An 8,402-nucleotide genomic window follows, 5' to 3' on the forward strand; every position below is an offset into this window, starting at 1 on the left:
TATGAATATATGTGTGTGTGTGTGTGTGTGTGTGTGTGTGTGTGTATATATATATATATATATATATATATTATATATTGTAATTGTTAGAACTAATTATGTAAAATAATAATAATATATAATAATTATTATTTAAAAAGTATTTATATATATAAATAAAGTATATAGAATACATATACATAGAGTTTTGAAATTATTTAGTAAACGACGGTAATGCTCAATTATCATTCTATCGATAATTAAACGAGTTAAAAAGGAACTTATGTGATTTTAAATTAAACGGTGATTCGAAAATGAGTTTTATAAATTATAAGCTTATTAATAATATATTTAGAAGTTATTTGGTGAATTTTAACACTAACTATATTTTACTTGGGGTTAAGAGTGAATAGTTAATTTAATTTATATTTAATAAATAATGGCCGAATTTTATACCATAATGACTGAAATAATTAAAGATAATTACTGTAAAAATTTTGGATTTTTCCAAGAAAGTTTATCAGTCACTGTTTAACAACGAAGCCCGATATATTGGTCCGTAAAATGTGAATGTCGACAAATCCCCGATGGCTAACTGTTTTAATTCTATTATGCACATTTTATTTTTAAGAATTATTATTATATTATTATTATTAATTTAATATTACTAATCTATTTGTCTTCAACCTACATTTATATGGATATATGATTGGAGTGATTATGAAAACACACCATACATCTCTTCTCCTTCCTGTCAACATTCACCCCATCCACCATCCCTCTCCTGCAACATCGAGCTCCCACCGGGCCTCCACATGTAACAACCATCGCCATCTACAACCTCCATCAATCAACCACCTTACACCACCATATTAAAAACTTTAACTAGTTATGCTTCTGCTACAAATATTCCTGTTGAACAGCTACTGCTAAAACTCTTCTATTTTCTATTCGAATCATCAACCAACCCCACCTATTATCTTATGATTTCCAATTTCTACTTTGATCAAACAACCATCATGCTACTGCTACTCCTGTAAGTCTATATTTCTGTTTTATGATCGAGAGCCAAACACGCCACCCATTTAACCTGCAATTCCCTAGTGAAGACCACTACAACCATTATTAAAAATTGATTTAACTACTACTGCTATGATCATGTACTCCTGTGCTGCTGCACGTTATTCCCGTTTCTTTCATTCAACAAACACCACCTTCATCGAGACCCATCTTCAACAATCGACCTAGTTGCTATCACCACTTCTGTCTCAGTCTCGAACCACTTTTGATGCTATGTTACAACCGTTGAAGAGGACCCATACACTTTCAAAAACCACCTTCTTAAATCTCACTAACCAAACAAACTTAACTGTTGTTTCCTGTTTCCAATCGTGTACCAACATCAACGAACATTATCAACATAACTCATCTTGTTAATTCTTTATTTTTGGTTCTAATTAAATCACAAAACCACATCACCATCATGAAGCATTCTATACATTGTGTACCATTGCTACTTGCTCTCTCCATCTTCTATTTTTTTCGAGACCAGTATCACCTCTATATATTCAACCGCCACCCAAACAACCATCATCACCTTAGAACCACGTCTCGCAACTGCATACGATATGTTTCTATTTTGAACCATAGAAACCACCTCAGTCATCTCCACAACCGCCACCATCTACTTCAAACCCATTGAAACCACCATCATGTAGAACACCACCTTATTGTGCAAACACCACCTCAAAAAATACCATCATTTACCGTTTTCATTTATGTTTCCTATTTTATATTCGAAAGCCAATTCAAAACTATCATCATTTCTTTTAACCGCTAGCGAATTAATTATAATTGAGGTGTAATACTACAACATGTTGTAATCAGAGTAGATTAATGGCCGACAAAAAGAATCCTATAAAATGACGTGATGAATGGGACACACTCCTATCTAGCTACTGCAATTTCCTTATCTTCTCAGTTGGGCTTCATGAAACCAAACAGCCCACATGTATTTTTTTTGGGCTTGTTTAATTGTTTTACAATTGGGCCGAGTCCCTAGCCTGCTAGCCGTGACCCTTTTTCTGTTGGATTGTGGTGATGATCATGAAAAATGACAGTGATTAACGTGATTAAAATGATGATGATGAATGATCGTGGTGAGGTCAATGATGATACGGTTATGATTACGATGATGAAGATGTTGATGATAATAAAAGAAAATAATCGATGATGCAAGAGATGATGACAACGATGAGGTTAATTGAAGGTGATGATGAATAGTGAGAAAAATGATCGTGAAAGCAATATAGATGATGATGTTATGATCTTGATGATGATGTTATATGATGAACGATTATAATGATCATGATGATGATGCCGATGGTACCATGATATGATGATGGTGAATACGTATGATGATGATGGAATATACATGATGATAATAATGATTAAATGGTATAAATTTTATCATAATTATCATTACTATATTTTGCTTTTATTTATTTATCATTTTTATTATTATTATTATTAAGTAGTATGAATATTATTATTATTATTATCATTATTAGTAGTATTATTAACATTATTACTAAAATTATTATTATCATTAATATCATTATCATTATTATTATTATTAGAATAAGTATTATCAAAATTATCATTTTTGAAAATTATCATTATTATTAGTATTATTATTAAAAACTATCATTTTTATTATTATTATCATTACTAATAATATCATTATTATCATTTTTATCATTATTATTAAAATTATCATTATTATTATGATTACTATTATTATTAATATCATTATTATTATTAGTTTTATCATTATTATTATTATTATTATCATTATTATTATTGTTATTATTATTATTATTATTATTATTATTATTATTATTATTATTATTATTATTATTATTATTATTATTATTATTAATTAATATTAACTAGTATTATGATAGATAAACATTTTTACATATATTATAGATATCAATACTATTATGGATGAAAGTATTAATTTTAATACATAATAGATAAAGATAAAACATTAATAAATAGATTTATAATACCATTAAATTATAATAAATATTATATATATTATACTTAATATAATAATTATAAACAATTATTTATTAAAACATTTGATAAGTATATAATATGTTAATATTAGTACATATCATGATAATTATGTAATAAATATTAATATAAGTAAGGTAACCTAAAATTTAATTGTTCTATCATGATTATATGTGTTAATATATATATATATATATATATATATATATATATATATATATATATATATATATATATATATATATATATATATATATATATATATATATATATATATATATATATATATATAAATGATATAGGTTCGTGAATCCGAGGCCAACCTTGCATTGATCAGTTCCGTCGTATGCATATTTTTACTACAAAATATCGTATAGTGAGTTTCATTTGCTCCCTTTTTAAATGCTTTTGCAATATATATTTTTGGGACTGAGAATACATGCGCTTTTATAAATGTTTGACGAAATAGACACAAGAAATTGAAACTACATTCTATGGTTGAATGATCGAAATCGAATATGCCCCTTTTAGCTTGGTAGCCTAAGAATTAGGGAACTGGCCCCTAATTGACGTGAATCGTAAAGATAGATCTATCGGGCCCAATAAGCCCCATCCATGTTGCGGATGCTTTAGTACTTCGTAATTATCATGTCCGAATGGAGTCCCGGAATAATGGGGATATTCTATATGCATCTTGTTAATGTCGATTACCAAGTGTTCAATCCATATGAATGATTTTATAGCAGTGAGCAGACCTGCACAGATTGATTATGAAAAATGAAAATCTTGTGGTCTATTGAAGTTATTGAAATGATTGTTATGATAAACCTATGAACTCACCAACCTTTTGGTTGACACTTTAAAGCATGTTTATTCTCAGGTATGAAAGAAATCTTCCGCTGTGCATTTGCTCATTTTAAGGATATTACATGGAGTCGTTCATGGCATATATACGTCAGTTCATCGCGATGATGCCAGATGTTGAAGTGTTCGTCCAGATGGATTTTGGACGGGTTATGACATGTGGTATCAGAGCAGTGGTCTTAGCGAACCAGGTCTTGCATTAGTGAGTCTGATTAATAGTTGTTAGAATGAATTAGCAAGTCTGGACTTCGACCATAGCTGCATATTATAAGTTTTTTTTATCATTCCTTGTGGAAAATTACATGCTTATCATTCCTAAGTCTAGACACGTCTTACTGCAGTTATTGCATAAATAGTGCATAAATATATTCATATCTTAGCATATCTGTTACTATAAACCTTGTCTGACAGCTTTCGAAGATTCCTCCGTGACTTATGGGATTTAGGTATAGTATATACATATGTAAATTAAGTATTGAAACATACCAAACTAAAACCTTGTGATGACCCGGATTTTTCCGACTACTTGATTATACTATTTATATGATTTAATAATTTTGACATGATAAGCAATGAATTTTAATAAGTCTTGAACCTCCGGAAAGAATTTTATATAAGCAGGTGACCACCCTTTTATTCCTACGATTCATGAACGTCATAACTTGTATTAATTATATATATGTGTATATATACATATATTTAACTTGAAAATATGATAATTAAATATCTCATTAAGTATATTAACAAAGTATTACATATATATATATATATTTTCATACTACTAATTTAAAGAGTTTTTGAACAATATATATGTTACTATTTAAACGACGTAATTAACTTAAATTAAAATGTATTTACATACAATGTATTACGAGTGTAAATACATCCTTACAAGTATTTAATACACTTTATAATATACCAATACATATAAAGGATAGCTATACTCGTATTTCCGTTCAATTTCCTCAAGAATTCTACTCGCATTCATACGGTATTTTTTACCCATATTATACACAGCTTCTAGAAGTATTTACTATTGGTATATACCAATAGAAATCTGCAATTATTTGTGTAATATGTCATCCATGACCTAATCAATTTAATATGTCATCCATGACTTAATACATTTTAACTTATCTTAGATATTTTCACTAAAAACCAAATTTTTAAGCCTATAAATAAGCACCATTTCTAACTCATTTTTACACACACTTGCAAGAACTCTCTCAAGTTTTGTTCTACTACTTCTTTCCAGCAACTTTACATTCTAAACTTGAGGTAAAAACTCTACTTCAACTCTTGTTCAATTCATATGCTTATAGCTATCTATATAAGAGTTTATAAACTAGAACATAGTTTAGTTGATTCTAAACTTGTTTAAAAAACTAATTTAATCTTTCTAACTTAACTCTAATAACACTTATTTATATGTATTATGATGTTATATTAAGTTAATATAAGAACTTATAACTTGTACATATGAAGAACACCTTGAAACTTAACATATATCATTTAACCTCCATTCGGTAAAAAGCAGGCTGTTTTGGGTTGGGAATTAAAAACCTATCTTAGACTTTGAGTTCGAGGCTAAGACTTTGGAAATATGTTAATATATGTAAATAAGACTTCCAGTATTTTTTTCATGATTTTAGACAAAGTGGAAGTATTTTATCAAAAATCATATATTGGGTGGATGCCGGGATTTTTCCAAATCTGTCCACCAACAAAAAAGAGGGTAAAGCTCTAAAAATTACTACTTGGGATGAACTTTTTGAATTGGTTTTGTAAAATTTACTTCTTAAGGAATCAATAGCAATTTGATTCACTTTAAACGGAGTTGTAATGAATATTTGGCGAGCAAAACAAAATCTGCTAAAATTAACGTTGTATGGACGAAATTTATATTATAAAAAAAACTATATTAACCATATCCTTGTTAACTTTTCCTATATCCTATATATATATATTTGTACATGTTATCATTAGTATAACAAAACATTATAATCTTGGTTAATTCCGAGATTGTATATATATAATAATCTTGGTACGTTCCATGACAATACGTGCACAATACGTTTTGATAAATCCTAAGACAATACGTACACAATACGTCTTAGTTAATTCTAAAACAATAAGTATACAATACGTCTCTGGATTGATGCAAGACAATACGTACAAAATACGTCGCGGGGTAATTCTAAGATTATATATATATACCGATTAATGGACTTTTCGAACTATTTTGGACTACCAACATAAAATGTTAAAAATTATTATATAAGTATTCTATGAACTTGTTTTTTTTTTCATCTGTCGTATTATTATCTGAATCATTATTATTTTTATAGGTTCGTGAATCCAAGGACGACGGCCATATTTTTAATAAGTTGAAAACTTATTATTAATATACTTTTACTACCGTGAGTATATAGTCCCATTTTTAAACTCTACAAATATTTTGGGATGAGAATACATGCATTTTATGTTTTACGCCATGGACACAAGTACTTAAAATATATTCTACGTTGAGTTGTACCACATTGCATATCTTCCCTAATAGCTTGGTAACTAATATTTACATGTTGTAAGAACATGTAAGCGTGAATCCTATTGATAGATCTATCGGGTTTGACAACCCCAACCGGGCTAGTCGCTCTAGTATCGTAAACGGTTGCATAGTACTTCGTTTTTACTACACTTGGTACAGTGTAGGGAGATTTCATAATAAAGGGAATATGCCACATTAATGGTTAAGTATGGTTACCGATGCGCTCAACAACTTATAGAATATCTTTATAGAAATATTTGTAACTATGAAATCTTGTGGTCTATATTTATATCGATGCTAGCTTTAAACCTATATATCTCACCAACCTTTGTGTTGACTGTTTAAGCATGTTTATTTTCAGGTCCTTAAGAAAGTCTTCCGCTGTTGCATTATCTGAGCAAGCTTTGCATGGAGTCTCATGCTTTTGTTTTAAAGAGGGTTGCATTCAATAAAACTTTGGTCATGTATTATATTCGACTGTTATGTCACCTTTGTAATATTTGAAAATCAATGTATCATGGGGACTATTTTGTAAATAATCGTCCATATATTTGAAACTCGTATTATGTATAATAATTGTGTGCTTTTTATGAAATGAATGCAATATTTTCTAAAACGTATTATATAAAGGTCAAATACCTCGCTATGGGACCAATGAATAACGTACTGCATTTATTTTAATATGGACGGGTCGTTTCAGTTGGTATCAGAGCAGAGGTCTTAGCGAACCAGAAATTGCATTAGTGTATCTGACCGGTATTTGTTAGGATGCATTAGTGAGTCTGGACTTTGACTAAACTTGTTTTTAAAAACCATCGCTTATCATTTTTGGTCGAAAATTAAATATTATAACATATAAATATTATGTGTTATATTTCTAATGTGGTAGTTAATGTGTGATAGATGTCTACTTCTAGCACCAAACTCATTATCACATTCAGCGACTCCGAAGAGGAATCTCCAGCAAAAGTACCAATCATTGACTTATCTGATAACCACGATGACTCGAAGAAAGATGTATCAATCATCTATATAACTGATGACGATGATGACCTAGAGTGGGATGCATTTTGGGAAGATTCACAAATTCCAGAAGAACCAAAAGTGAAAGAACTTGAAAACGATCCGGAGACGGAGGAGGAAGTCAAAGAAATTTATAAACAAGATTGGAATAACGCAACAAGGGATGTTAAACTTTCTATTGTAGTAGGGCTTGAGAACCGACACCTTTTACCACCAAACCACCCTTACCATATAAATCTCCCTGATAATCCCACCAAGATACCAAGTACCTCCAACCCACGACCAACAACAAAATACACTGTGCGTCTATCCCTCATTCCACCTTAACAAATTGATTCACCAACAACTAAAAGGCCCCGTCATTTTTAAATCACCTCCCGCTATGATAACATTTCACGCCATGTATAATATTATGTAGTGTGCTTTATTTTATCCTACATGTGTATTATGTAAAATATACCTATGTGAAATACTGGTATTGTATTGCTATATCATGAATAGGCGTGAAATAATTATGTGATTTTACTTTAAATTTTTCATAATAGAATATTATCTAGATTGTAGTAGTTAATTTTTGTACTAAGCTATTAAGTATGAACTTTAACGGGTAGGTAATACCCTAGAAATACTTATAAAATGCTAATAAGAAGAAAATGCTTTTATAATAATTGGTTCATATTATTAATATGCCATGATGTACCATTAATTACTCACTACATCTATAATATTCTACGTGATTAATTATCTTATATGTTTATTGAAGAAACATGGCTCGATTAAACCGAATGACGGAACAAGAAATTGAGGAGCTTATCAACCAACGCGTAAATGACCGTATGCTTTGGGTGGAAGCGGCAAGAGCATCAAGATAACACCAACCCTCGTGTTGGATGCACATATAAAGCAT

Source organism: Rutidosis leptorrhynchoides, chromosome 1 (assembly GCF_046630445.1).
Source record: "Rutidosis leptorrhynchoides isolate AG116_Rl617_1_P2 chromosome 1, CSIRO_AGI_Rlap_v1, whole genome shotgun sequence".
NCBI lineage: Eukaryota > Viridiplantae > Streptophyta > Magnoliopsida > Asterales > Asteraceae > Rutidosis > Rutidosis leptorrhynchoides.